This window comes from Periplaneta americana, chromosome 7 (genome assembly GCF_040183065.1).
Source record: "Periplaneta americana isolate PAMFEO1 chromosome 7, P.americana_PAMFEO1_priV1, whole genome shotgun sequence".
NCBI lineage: Eukaryota > Metazoa > Arthropoda > Insecta > Blattodea > Blattidae > Periplaneta > Periplaneta americana.
The window spans coordinates 54,939,181-54,953,743 of NC_091123.1; positions in this window are offsets into that span (position 1 = coordinate 54,939,181).

A 14,563-nucleotide genomic window follows, 5' to 3' on the forward strand; every position below is an offset into this window, starting at 1 on the left:
ACTTATGAATAATTTCAAGTTAGAAATATGGTCGAGCATAAAAAGTCGTATGAAACTTGCCTATAATGGTAATTAAGTCACTCGTATGAAAATTATGTAACTCGCTTGCGCTCGTTTCATAAACATACTCGCGTCTTAATTACTACCATTATAGGCTCATTGCATAATGTACTATTATTTCAACAATATTTCCGTTCTTGTTCTCGTTTCCGTTCCCGGTCTATTGTGAACCAGCCTTTAGATGTTTCTGTGTTTATGACAAGGCGTAAAAATTAAAATAACCTCGCGTATTTAAAGAAACTCGAACTTTCATGTATTAAAATTTAATTTCGCCCAACTATAGAGCACGTTTTATCATTCAATACGTAGACACCAAAAAGTCTCGCATCAATAGAGAAGCGAAGTGAATAATAAATTACCTCTTTCGAAGCGAAATTAGAACGTGTGTAGCAACCGACGTCTGTGGTGACGCTAATGGTTGCTAAAAGCTGGCTTGGTTACATTGAAAACTCTCCCCACTAATATGGCTTCTACTACTGGAGACAAGTTTACCCTTAACCTTCAGACTGGTGCAAAAGCGAGCCAAAGCTTTAAATATAAATGGGCAATTGTAAATCTACTTCTTCGGTGAAGGTACTGCACGACTGCCTTGGAGGTTTACAAGTCTTGAAATAGTGGAAAGCGTTAAACATGGATTTTGATAAATGCTAAGGTCGAATACATGTGATCCTCTTCTTGTGTACTTTCTTTGGCAGTAGTTTTGGCCGAACTATTCTTATGCGCAGAGCAACCTGAGAATGACTGTTGTTAATTAAAACTTAGGACCGATTTCACCAAACATATTTAACTTCAAATGTCACTGTAAATATTTTTAATTGACACTTAAAAGGACAATGCATTTCGCCAACACTAATTCGGCTTTAAGCTCTCATTAAACTACATTTAAGTTAATTGGTCTATATTTGGCCATTTGAATAATTAATCCTTCATTAACGACAATAATTTTCATCATGGCGAGGAGAATGATGGGCTTTATATTTGAAAATAATGATTTCTTACCAAGACGGGAGAGGATAATTTCCGAAAGAGAATATTATTTTAATACAAAGGACGAAAAAGATTTGCAAATGCAATTTAGGCTAAGCAAAACATAAGCATGGTATACGTAAGTATTTTGAGTAGTACAGAAGGTGATTCAGAATTTCCAATTGATAATTAGGTACTTCATAACATTTAAATGATACTTTTATTGAAGAAACATATAATCAATCTTCGGTTGCCTAAAATACGGCAACTGAAGTTAATATGAATAACAAATTTATCATGTAAGCCTAATATTACTTTTGAAGGCACTGAAATAGCGCAAATCCATGAAGTCTATTTCCTTCTTGCATAATATTTCCTCTTACATACTTTCATATTATCCCTTTTTGTCTTAAATATTGCCGAAGACATTGGAATGAGTTTTTTTGCATTGAAATCTATTTTTACTTATTTCCAATCTTTCTTCTTTTCTTCTAAATTCTGACCATCTTTCTTTTTTGTTTTCAATGATTTTAATATGTTTTGAGTTTATCTCTATTTATGACGTCATTTCATTGTCGTAATATAATAAATTAACTCACTGTAATATAGTAAAAAATATATATATAAGTTCAATCATAAGACATATATCTTTTTGTTTTTTTATTTTATTTTTTTATTATTCAATATTTCAATATCCTCATCTGAAAATTGTACATCTGTTAAGTTAACGAATCTATTGGTGTTCTTTGGTTGTTGGGCATTATTTGTTGGTTTTGTCAAATTGGACCTTAGTTTTTGTAATTTATTGTTCAATGTTTTGTATTTGTTCTCCAATAAGATCTTTACTTTATTGTTTATTATTTGATCCAAAATGGGCCATGCAGTAGTTGAGGTGTTGGAAGTTTTTAGATGAAGTTCATATAATTTTGTATTCATGACATCTTTTTTCTGTGTAAGAATTTAATTTCGTTTTTGATCCAAGTTGTTTCAGCCGAGATTTTTGTTTTTCTAGCTGAAAAAGATTTTAATTAATTAATTGCTCTTAATTTTGATTTTTGCATAATTAGGTGTTAATTTCTCTTTCAAACATTGTTGATTAAACCAGATGTTTGCATTAGTATTGTGTAATTTAATTTTCAAGTTCAGATAACGTTTGTATAATACTGTCTGATTGACATTAAGTAATGAACTGCAAATCACTGTAATATGCTACTACTTACATTAACAAGACACATGACCTTCAAAACTACTACGAGTATTTTACTATGATTCCGAAGGCCGTGATGACCTAATTGGGACTTAAATTAATTGACTTTATTTTAAATGCGTATTGAAATGAAATGAAATGAAATGATTACCCTAAAAATGTCCCGTTAAGGGCAAATGCCTCCTCCTATAGAGGGAGAGCTCTATTTGTCTCACGCGGTGAGCTATTTCGCGTAGATTGGTGAAATGCTAACGAATTAAAGATGATATAAACATGAATTAAACATGATTTAACTTCCTCATTTAAGTTAAATTACAATTATATAATTATGGATTAATAACATGTTGGTGAAATCGGCCCTTACACATGCATATTTAATTTTGTGAGAAGTCAAAATAAATGTAGAAATGATATTATAACAATATTAGATTGATGCATAAATTATAAGTTCGTAATGTTTTTGTTCGTCATCACAATACTGTGTTGTTAAGAGACTGTTCATCGTTTGTCATTTATGATTTGTTATTATTTGCAGTGTTGTGCCTGTAAATACATACGTATTGAATTTTGGGAATTTGAAGAAAGTTTGTGCCATTTGTAAGATAAAGAAAAGAAACTGGAATGTCAAGTAAAATAAAACGAACACTTCAGACATATTCTTCTGTGTAAGTTTAATAGAGGAGCAAAGGCAACGGAGGGGGCTCGAAACATATGTGCTGTGTAAGGGGAGAATGCCAACAGAAAAAAGCAATGCAAGAAATGTTTCTGTCGTTTCAATACACGACATCCCAGGGCAAGTTAGTGCCATACACAGAAGATGATGTTATGCGTCTGGTGATATAAAGAAGGCGCCGTGTACTGCGAATTGCTTTCCAGGAATATTACTACTGACATTTATTTCGAACGACTCAGACGTCTTGCGGTCGTAATTGAAGAAAAACGACAGGGAAGACTGTATCAAGTGCTGCCGCAACAAGATAAAGCATGCCCGCACTCCGCTAACATGACGAAAGCGGTTAACCAGGAGCTTGGTAGGGAGATGATTCCACATCCCCCATATTCTTCCGATCTTGCGCCCTCAGATTTCCACATCTTTCGCTCCCTGGCTTCATACTAAGTGTAGATCACTTTCCAATTGGCTCTCCTATCGAATGTACGGCCTATAGAATAGTCTTCTACCATTTAAATAATATCGCTCTTCGGAATAGATTTGTATGGTCTCGACGTACAGTAGATTGTTACCAAGTTACAGTAATCTTCGGTTTTTACCACCACCATTATATCTGAATCTTTATAAGAGACTTCTTATATCTCTAGTTACAATTATCCGGGAACCTTCTTATGAAATGCAGTCAAAAATCGGTAACAGAATTTTATTTGGAAAGAGAAAAGTACTTTCGAAATTTCTTTGTTAAAACCTAACTTTCTGCTCAATATAAAAGTAAGGTTAATTATTGTTTGAGACACATTCAATTATGTTGTTTTAGACAGTAGTTTAGAACTTAGAATTTTTTGTAGAAATGTACACTACGGCTAATGAGCCCTGACATTCAAAATATAATATAAACCTTTTCCTCAAATTTCGTTACTTACATATTTCTATCTATAGCGGTTAAATCTACGTTACACGGTTCGAATTAATATAGATTTCCAGAGCGAATAGCTCATGTTGTATGTAACAAAAACAATATCATCGTATTGGTGGAATGTTCAAAGTTTTTTTTTTCAGAAAAAATGTTTTTCTCAAATGTTTTTAACACTCCCTTATTCGATAACTATTGCGAGTAGGATCGTGATATGGATAGGAAATCTAACAAAAAATAATTTATCTCTCTGGCGCATTTCAATAACGTGCACGGTTTTCGTGTAAACTTAACTTCAAAAACCTGTACATTCAAACCACTGCACGATGCAAGTGGCAACGTCTTGGCAGAGAGCAGCTCCCCTACCGAGATAAGGCTGGTCCACAATAAACCTGGAACGAAAACGGCAACGAGAACGAGAACGGAAATATTTTTAAAATAAATGTATTTAAATGTGAGCATTCCCAATTAACGAGAAGCTTGCCGGAACTCGAGAACGGGAACGTGAAAGTTAATTGAGAATGTTCATATTTAAATACATTTGAACAATATTTCCGTTCCCGGTTTATTGTTGACTATACACTGAGATCATTGACATCTTATATTTGTATTACGAGTAGAGTGTGTTAACGGCGATGTTGCCGGACTGCTGAAACTTCAAACTTAATTTTCTAATTAACAGTGCATTTAATCACAAAACGTAATACAGGTTTTCTATTCATTTATGTGTACCCTAATCGTCCCTTTCAATCTGCAAGGTTATTTCACTTCCACTATGTATATAAGGTAAAAGTAATCAGCTATAAATAATTATACAACGAATCGCGACTAGTACGATGGTAGTACGCGGGATGGAATACCCATGCAGTAAGTCACGTGGAATAGTATGTATTGTACTACTTTTTTTTTCTACGGACTTTCTAAGAGATCACGAAAAGATTGTGACTACTCACCTTCCTAGAATACCCCGTCACGCCCAGACAGAGGTCGAACACGAGCGCTTACCTGAAACAAGTACATAAAAAATAACATTAGGTCGATATGTGTACATTTGTTAGCCTATTTTCCGTTTCGGTACGACTGTTACATAACATTCCTCGTCTTCATTCTTAATAATACATACATGACGTATGCTAACCAGAACACACCCCCTCCTATGCGAAATGTTTTTCAACGAGACCCAATTTTTTCCTAAAGGAAACAAAAGTATTTGTGTCTAATCCAAAAAAGTAGCATTCTGTTAAGTCTCCACCAACTAACACGTTAAAGCTTCGACTTCTCTCGTTGGAATCCTATGTTCGAATCCTGTCGAATGCACATGGAATTTGTGGTGGATTAACGGTCAGACAGTGTAGTAGAATATGATTAACTGACCCATCTGTTAATTGGGGCAGCTGTTTATAAGAAATAACCCATGATGAAGGAAACAATTGATAAATTAACGCTGATTTGCTTCATTGTCGCATTGTGACACGCTAAAAATTACAAAGGTAAAACAAAAACAAGTAAAAAAAAAAAGCAATACAGAACTCACAGAAAAGCTTTTAAAGAACCCCAAGGTTCATTTCCGCTTTCAAATAAGCCCGCCATCGGGCCCTATCCTGAGCAAGATTAATCCAGTCCCTAGCATCCCATCCCAACCTCCACAAATCCATTTTTAAATTATCCTCTCATCTACGTCTCGGCCTCCACAAAGGTCTTTTTCCTCTCAGGTCTCCTAACTAACATTCTATATGCATTCCTGCATTGACTCCTACGTGTCACATGCCCTGCCCATCTCAAACGTCTGGATTTAATGTTCCTAATTATGTAGCGTGAGGAATACAATGCGTGCAGTTCTGCGTTGTTTAACTTGCTCCATACTCCTGAACTTCATTCCTCTTAGCCCAAAATACTGTCTTAAGCACCTTATTCTCAAACATCCTTAACATCTGTTACTCTCTCAAAGTGAGAGTCCAAGTTTCACAATCATACAGAACAATCGATAATATAACTGTTTTACAAATTCTAACTTTCAGATTTTTGAAAGCAGACTAGACGACAAAAGCTTCTCAACCAAATAATAACAGTCATTTCTCATACGTATTCTGCGTTTAATTTCCTCATGAGTGTCATTTATATTTGAATTTTATTCGAAAGATAAACTTCTCATTCTTATATTTCCATTTCGTACTATGTTCTGATCACGAGACATTATCATATACTTTGTCTTTTCTGGATTTACTTCCAAACCCATCTCATTACTTGCTTCAGGTAAAATTCTTGTGTTTCCCTAAATGTTTGTGGATTTTCCCTTAACATATTCACATTATCCGCACAGACAAGCACCTGATATAACCCGTTGAATTCCAAACACACACTGTTTTCCTGGATTTTCCCAATGGTATATTGTAAAACAAAGCAAAAAAGTTAAAGCGATGGTGCATCTCCTTGCTTTAGCCGTAGTGAATTGGAAAAGCATCAGACAGAAACTGGCCTATCAGGACTCTGCTGTACGTTTCAACGAGATACATTTTAATTAATTGAACTAGCTTTTTGGGAATAATTCAATAAGACACACATCATACCCAAGAAGTAAGCATGCTGTGCTTAATGCCACAACTCCAAAAATTGTTAAAAAAAAAATGTTACATAACACAACTCCAAATGGCTCATTGGAACTCAAACTCCGGACTACCTGCGTGACAGACTGCTGGCTTAGATCAAGTAGTCGTCGTAGAGCAGGGAATATATTTGTAGTTTCTTATGTTCTTTAAGATAAAAATGAGGTGAGTTGAATTTCTGTGCAATATCCGTCTATATTAATTGTCTGTGTTCATTATTTTGTTATGGTTCCATTTCATTGTACTGCAATTACTTTCTATCAGACATTAAAAAGACCCCACGCCATAGCGTCATTATCTAAGACATCCCATCTGGACTCGTGTTATGGAATGAGCGCTTCCGCATAGAAGAATAAATTTTCTCATGAAATTTCGGCCATTGTATAGGACCGACCCCCACCAAGTACCTTGATGGATTTGGAGAGCTAAGACAGGTTTCGAAAATCATCTATAACAGCTGTGGGAGTCATAGTACAGGACACACGTACCTCTGTACTGGTTGAATGATCGTTCACCTCACCTGAGGCATGTAAACGTGAGGACAGCAATGGGCTGGTCATCCTTGGCACTTTATGGGCTGTCGTGTCAAGGATTATTATTATTATTATTATTATTATTATTATTATTATTATTATTATTACTAGTGACTTGTACAGCAAATGCTGCAAACTAAGTTCATTAGAAGAAGAGAGAATTATGCATATCCACACCACACCGCCATTAAACATATGAAAAAGACCACTCCACTTGATTAATAACTACAAAAATATTTAATTTTTAATAACAATAATTTTAACTTACGTAAGTTTTGTAGTTTTCAGTACCATGAACTAGGGCTGGGGACGGAGCGGTTCGGAGCAGTTATTGTGACGTCATTACTCGGTTGAACCGAGTACAGTACAGAGTACAAATTTGTGGCGGCAGATTTAAAATTTAGATAGATTGAGTCGATTTTAGAACGTACTTTGAAAGTGAAACCAAGCGTGTTTTAAAAGCGTTGTAGTAAAGCGCTTTCGCTTTTCCAATTGACGAGAAAAAAGTGCTTCTTTTCATTGCAAAATGGCGGTTGCAAATTTCATTTGAGTGATTACAACTATTTGCGGAGTTATTTTATATGAAAGGCCTATTTAACTTTCAGAGTTGTTATATATGACGAAATAAAATTGATAAAATAATTTATAATACTAACAGCTAATAAATTAGCATGTGTGGTAAACGTTAAACGCTGCAAATAAGTAAAAAAGAAGTTAGAAAGAAACGGGCTCCATGAAGCGCTGTCTAAAGCACTTAAATGTAACACACAGAATTATTTACTATTACGGAAAGTGGATAAAATAACCAATAAAACGTATAATCTTAAACTGAAGAACATAACGTTTATTTATTTTATAACATTACTATCCTTCAATACAATCATATTCTCTTTGGTGAAGAGTAACATTATTGATAAATTAAAGTAATTAGGTAACATAATTCGTAAAAATAAATACAAATAAAATGATGAATGATCAGGTAACACAAATCCAATAAATACAAATAGAAGAAAAATATAATGCACTTCCTTTTTTATTATTATTATTATTATTATTATTATTATTATTATTATTATTATTTACAGTAATATGTTCAGACTGTCAGTGTTCATTAGGCCTACTTGACAGGTCATATAATAGGCTGAACTCCACTTCAATACTAGAGGTCTTTCAGCCCGCCTTGGGGATAAGGAAATAATTTGTCCTGCAGCAGAAAATATTTAAATACAACAGTACCTATGTTATTGTCTGCTAGAATTAAGTAAAACACGTGAACTCTGTTTGAACGTTTGAACTGACCGTTAACGGCTACGGTTAACCGAGTAACTTCGGTGCTCCGCTGTCAAGCACATAAACCGATAGAACCGAGTAACTCAACAGTTCTACTCGCTCCGTCCCCAGCTCTACCATGAACTGTATATATTATACGCAGTCACTCAGTAAATTATAGAAATGAAGATCTAATTTAAGATATTATCTACGTCTACTTATATAACCCCAAAAGTTTTGAGTTTCATATCATCAATAGGCTATATCATTAATATATTAGTGACAAATATTCACATCATGGTATTAACTATAATAATATTTCACTTTTAATGGTGATAATGCCATCAAACGACCTCAAGTTTCGTAGTTTTTAATATCCAATACACAGCTGTACTCAGAAAATTACACACCACAGAATCAGACCTGTAAATTATTTTTAGTAGACTTAAGTCTTCAAAGTTTTAACAACGAACTATAGAGACGTTATAAAAAATTACACAAATGAAGATCGACATTGGCCTATTGTTGTTATTATGATGTCACAGAATTTGCTCTCATTTGCTCTAAATTATGTCAGCAATCCTGCAGGTCATGACCTTCGTGTAATATTGCTTATTGTAATTTGTGTGTGTGTTTTGTTTTATTCTGAAAAGCCATTAGTTCTCAAAACTGATAACAGATGGATTATGGAAAATTAGGAAAATTATGTAGGAAAATTGACATTTCACTGAAAACTACTATTTTTCTACAAATCTTTGGGTTCCATGCTTCAAAATGAAGAGTCATTCATTAAAATCCGTTCAGTCGTTTTCCCGTAATTTCCATTACCAGTTCAAATTATATATATATATATATATATATATATATATATATGCCCATAACAGGGCAAAGCCCCAATTACAATAGACAGTTCAGATAAAAAATATTGCATACAACACGAAAAAAAGAGGTAAAACAGATACAAGTGTAATTACAAATTAAAAATGGAAAAGAGAAGGAAAAAACAAAAAACAAATAGATACCAACTAAATAAAAAAAGACAGATATAGATATGAATGAAAAACACCAAATAAAAACAAATCAAAAAGAGCCAAGTACAGACATCACAGCCAAAAATTCAAAATGTAGGCGTAGCCATAATTGGCAAATTGCAGAGCAAATACAACACCATGTTAATAAATTCAATATGTAGCACTACACAGCAGGCCTAATAGGCTCAATTAATTTATTCAAAAACTCACCAACACAGAACATGTGTTTCAAGTAATGCTTTAGATAACTTTTTCTTGTACATATTGTACGATAACGAAAAATCTAAATCCTGTTTATTTGATAGATGATTGTAAGTTCGAAGCATTAATAAAAGTGGATACATTATATATATAATTATTATTACTATTATTATTATATTATTATTATTATTATTATTATTATTATTATTATTAACAACACTTTATTCTTGTTTTGAAAGAAGACACGAGAATATTAGTCTCTTTACATTACCATTTATCTATACCGCAAAATTGATACAATATCATTTCAGTCCTTTACACAAAAGCTCCTCGTATGCTCCACCGTTGAAGCTACACGACAACAGAGATAATCTCATACAAGAAATCCTACTTGGTATTCAGCTTTGATCTTATTGGTGGATTATTCCCCTCTCACGTGACATAGTACTGCGGGCGACTTGGAATTCCTACACGTGGAAAAATACTGTATGTTACTACCCACCGCTTTGTAAAGACTCCACAACTTTATGCACGAAGTAATTGTGTGTGAATTGACCGTCGAGAGTATTTAGGGGGTAATTTTAAAGCACCGGTATCACTATCAGCGTAGTCGGGCAATTTAGAGATGTTCACATACGATAACACAAAAACCTTTGCCTTCTTCTGGTTGCCGTTCCACAATAGACATGGTAGTACACCCCATTATTAAAATTTATATTCACATCTGGTTTGGTTTTCCACCACTAGTCGGAGGGGTCGATATGAAATCGCGAAAGATAAGAGACTACGCTCAGTGTAGTTCCCGGTAACATACCAATATTTCCAACAAGAGAGAACAGTTCCCCTTCAACCTCCATACACCCCCACCCAGAAAAAAAAAATTCTCTGCACATCTCCAATATGTCAACGTCTAGTTTTCAACCCCACCTCTTCCTCCCCCCTCCAACTACCTCTCCCACGTCTCTGCAAACAAAATTGCCGAAGATAAAAAAAAAAACTTTTCGCGCGTCCATTTTTCATCCTTCTTTCGACGGCCCTACCCCATTTTAAATAGGGCTGGTGGAGCCATGTATAACCGCCTGGGCATACGTGTGAAGAGAGCCATGTGGGGGTAGAAAACATTCATTCGACCTCCCAGATATGAGAAGGGGTGATCACACGGATAGTGAACTACTGTGCTCGGAAATGGCAGTTATTTGTAACTGAAAAATACCGTACAGGGATAAAAAATTATGCGGACTAAAAAACTTTGATTGCGCAGATTTGAGCAATGGGGGAAAAGGGTTTCAAGCACACTTGGATACAAAGTGAAATGATTATTTACATTTTTAATCTTTCTCTAGGTATTTCATATACGTACATAAAGTTAGCCTACATCCGATTTACAATTAGGACCACTGCACAACAATTACTCTTACTATTTGAGCCACAGAAAAAATGCAGGTATGACAAAAATGTTCGGTAACTATTCTGGTCGTAGAAATTTAGAGGATGAGGGTGATGCTTCACATACTTCAAGAATTCAGATTCACAATGTGTTTCGGGACGAAAACGTCACACAAGGACAATAAATTAAATACGAAGCCCGTGTGACTCACCGCAAAGACTCGTAGACGATAGAGGTGGGAGGTCTGGAATGGACTCTTCAACAATAAGCATCCACAGATAGAAGCAGTACTCGTAAATGTCATTCATTTTCTTTCGTGTATTAAACAACGTAGTTGCTAGCAAAACTTATATGATAATTAGGGACGGAAAGTTCATGTATTTGCATATATTTTTTCATTATCGTTAATTAATTGTTGATTAATTATCTTCACGAATCATCAACATTTAAGCTTATGAAACCAAATTCTATTTTGCATATCGTCGTTTTTCCTGCAATAACTCTATGTAACATATTTATCAATTTTCAGATTTTTGCTCTATTAAATAACTAAAATAGTGATACAGCAAGTAATAAAATCTCCTATATGTAATTAGGCCTATAGGCTATTTCTTTCTTTCGAAAATGTAAGAATTCACAATCTCCTATGCACAACTTCCATAGAATGAATAAATGTGTTATTAATGTGTTATAAATGTGTTATTAAAACATGGGAAGTGAAAGGACTTCTTTTTGGCACTACGGGAACTTCATTTAAGTTAACCAAAACCATTCTCCTTTCTCTTAAATTTTCTAATGAGGACATTAACAAAATTTGTCTAATGGTATTGAGAGATTCATTATTCAATTTACACAATCACTTGTATAACACTACGTAATATATATATATATATATATATATATATATATATATATTTACTTCATTTCATTACTCTTCAATGTACTTTCATCTCATGTTTCTCCGAAATCAAATTGTATTTTATTTTTAAATTTATCATTGTTCCGTATTCTCTTCGCAATCACACTGTATTTTTAATTTAACCTCTGATTTGTATTCTGGATCCTAGCGATCAGCCGTAGATGTCAGCCGGATGTCCCGAATTGTGGCATTTGTGTTCTTCCTACTGAAAATTGTTATATTTTGCACATAGGAGTTATTGCAGGAACAACGACGATATATTTGTATATTTTCATTGTTTTTATAAATGCATAATATTTCATGATATTTATATTACTGCAGCGTAGTTTCGCATTTAACCTCATTAAAGCTGGTTTTACGTTGCATAAAAATGCATAGTTTGGATTTTTTAAAAATAAAAGCATCATATATTCTGAAATCCTAATCCAGAGTCCAGTTATTCAGATCTTTCTACTTTTCTGTCAATCAGTGTTAACACGATGGGGAACATGGCTTCAATCGGTTCCTTACTATGCACAATATTTACAGTCAATCAATGAGTGTTTAACTCCTTGGATCCCAGTCAGACTTTCTCTAGTGATTAAAAAAATATAAACATACAAAGACAATTACAGTTAATTATTACAGTACTAAAAACACATTGAAAATCATGTTTAAACTATACATGTTTCAGGACGTGCGGTCCTATATTCAGCAGTCATCTGTAAGGAGAATAATCTCTTGATATGTTACTAAAAATTACAATGTTGAAATTGAAGTTTAACAATGTGTTTAAAATGTAAAACGGCCATAGTACAGAATGAATACTTACGAGTAGACTTCGTTGAATTGCCACACGCAGCATGCAATCAGGTTGCCGATGTACGGTAGTATAGAAGAGGTGAGCGACCTCCCGGTCTCGTAGTATAAGCAGTTCATGTTAAGAGTTGTGACCGGTCCAAATAGATAGAGCAGCTACAGCTAATGTATACCTATTTAAGCACTTGTTTTTGCATTACTGTGATTGGAATAGTCAAAGCTTAACATATGTTCAGTGCAGACAAGAATTCAATCAAACATACTACAATGAGAGTGTTGCTGTTCCAAACAATTGCCTCTGGAATACCCTTACCCCCGGAGCCAGTCTTGACACTTTGGAAAACGTGGTTGGTGTTAATTATTATGCAGAATATTACGGCAAAATAATGGAGGTAATTGATGCATTGGATAACACAGACAATTCCGCTGTTGCAGCTGTAAAATCATTGCCTTCTGAACAGCTATTGGAAGATATTCTGTTCATTGATTCTAATTTTAAAATCGTGTCCAAAAGCAGCACCCTGTTAGAATCGTCTCAGAAGCCTTTAATATAGTGTATAACATATCACAAATCGTTATCCAAAATAACAATTCACTAATTTCAGAAAAAGTGAAATGTAAGTTGGGAAACATTATTGCTAAAAATTCTCCTATTCACAACTTCGTATTATAAATGATGTGCTATCAGGTCACGACAAGACGTCTGAAGTTGGTGTACTAAAAAGTAGTGACTTTCCGCTCTTCAAATATGCACCTACTACATCGTATGATGTTGAACGTACATTTTCCCAATATAAAAACTGTTTGAGTGACCATCGGAGGAGGTTCACTTTGCAGTCGCTCAAAATGTACGTAACTCTTCAAGAATGATGTGAGTATCTTACATTAAATTTTAAGAGTTAATATATATCTCACTATAAGATAATTGTGTACTTACATGTTTAGATATTTCCTACTTCAATGATCATTCATTATATTTCTTGAATGCAGGATACAGATTTTATTGTAACCGCAGTATACTGCTCAGTGTTTACATCAGAGGCATATTCCATCCGTTGCACGTCCCATTCTCATACAGTCTATACCGCGTGCATAGTAAACCTTACGATTCTCGTGGCAATTCCACGAAGTCTACTTACGAGTAACCAGCTGATGTACGCTGAGATGCGACGCCGGTGTGGGTAGGAGACTGAATGCGGCGTATTATGACTACGCTGATCAAATTGAAAAGCAATACACAGATCAATGTGAATGTTATTGTCAATTGGAGCTTCATCATTTAAATTATTTTTATTTGTTAATTTGTCTTTATAAATCTCTATGGATTCTAGAATGTTTAAAGTTTGATCTTTACTTTGTACATGCAGGATAGTCATATCTGATTCTATATTCGTAAAGAAATGTTGGTTGTTATAAATGTATTCGTTGAACGCTGACTGAATCCTGTTACTGTGTGAAATTTGTCTATGTTATTTATACAGGGACATCATTTTATTTTTACTAACATTTTCAATATTAACCTTACTATACTTTTGGAATAAGGATTGAGAACCGGAAACACTGTTTGCTACCCCCTTCCACGGCCGAAGTTTGACGACACTAGTGTAAAATGCAATACAAATAACTTTACTAGGTAGGCTATACGAGGGAAGAAAAGTAGTGCATCCATTTACGTAAACTAGGAAATGTTACGATTTTGAGTTTGATCATTTTCGTCGGTTTTTATTTAATCAAAATACACTACAGTACTAACAGTAAGTATTTTACTCACTAACTGAACTATCCAATCGGACGTATTTATTATGCCATGTCTACAGCACATTAGCATACAATATTTACAGTCCATTTAAATTTAAAAAAAAATCAAAATATGGATATTTAAACAAATTATTGAAAATGGTGGTCGTTCATTTCGATACAGGCTTCAAATCTTTTGTGCATATTATCAAAAACGTTTTCAAGCATATCTTCTGTAATTGAATGTATGGTTTCTTGAATGTAATTAT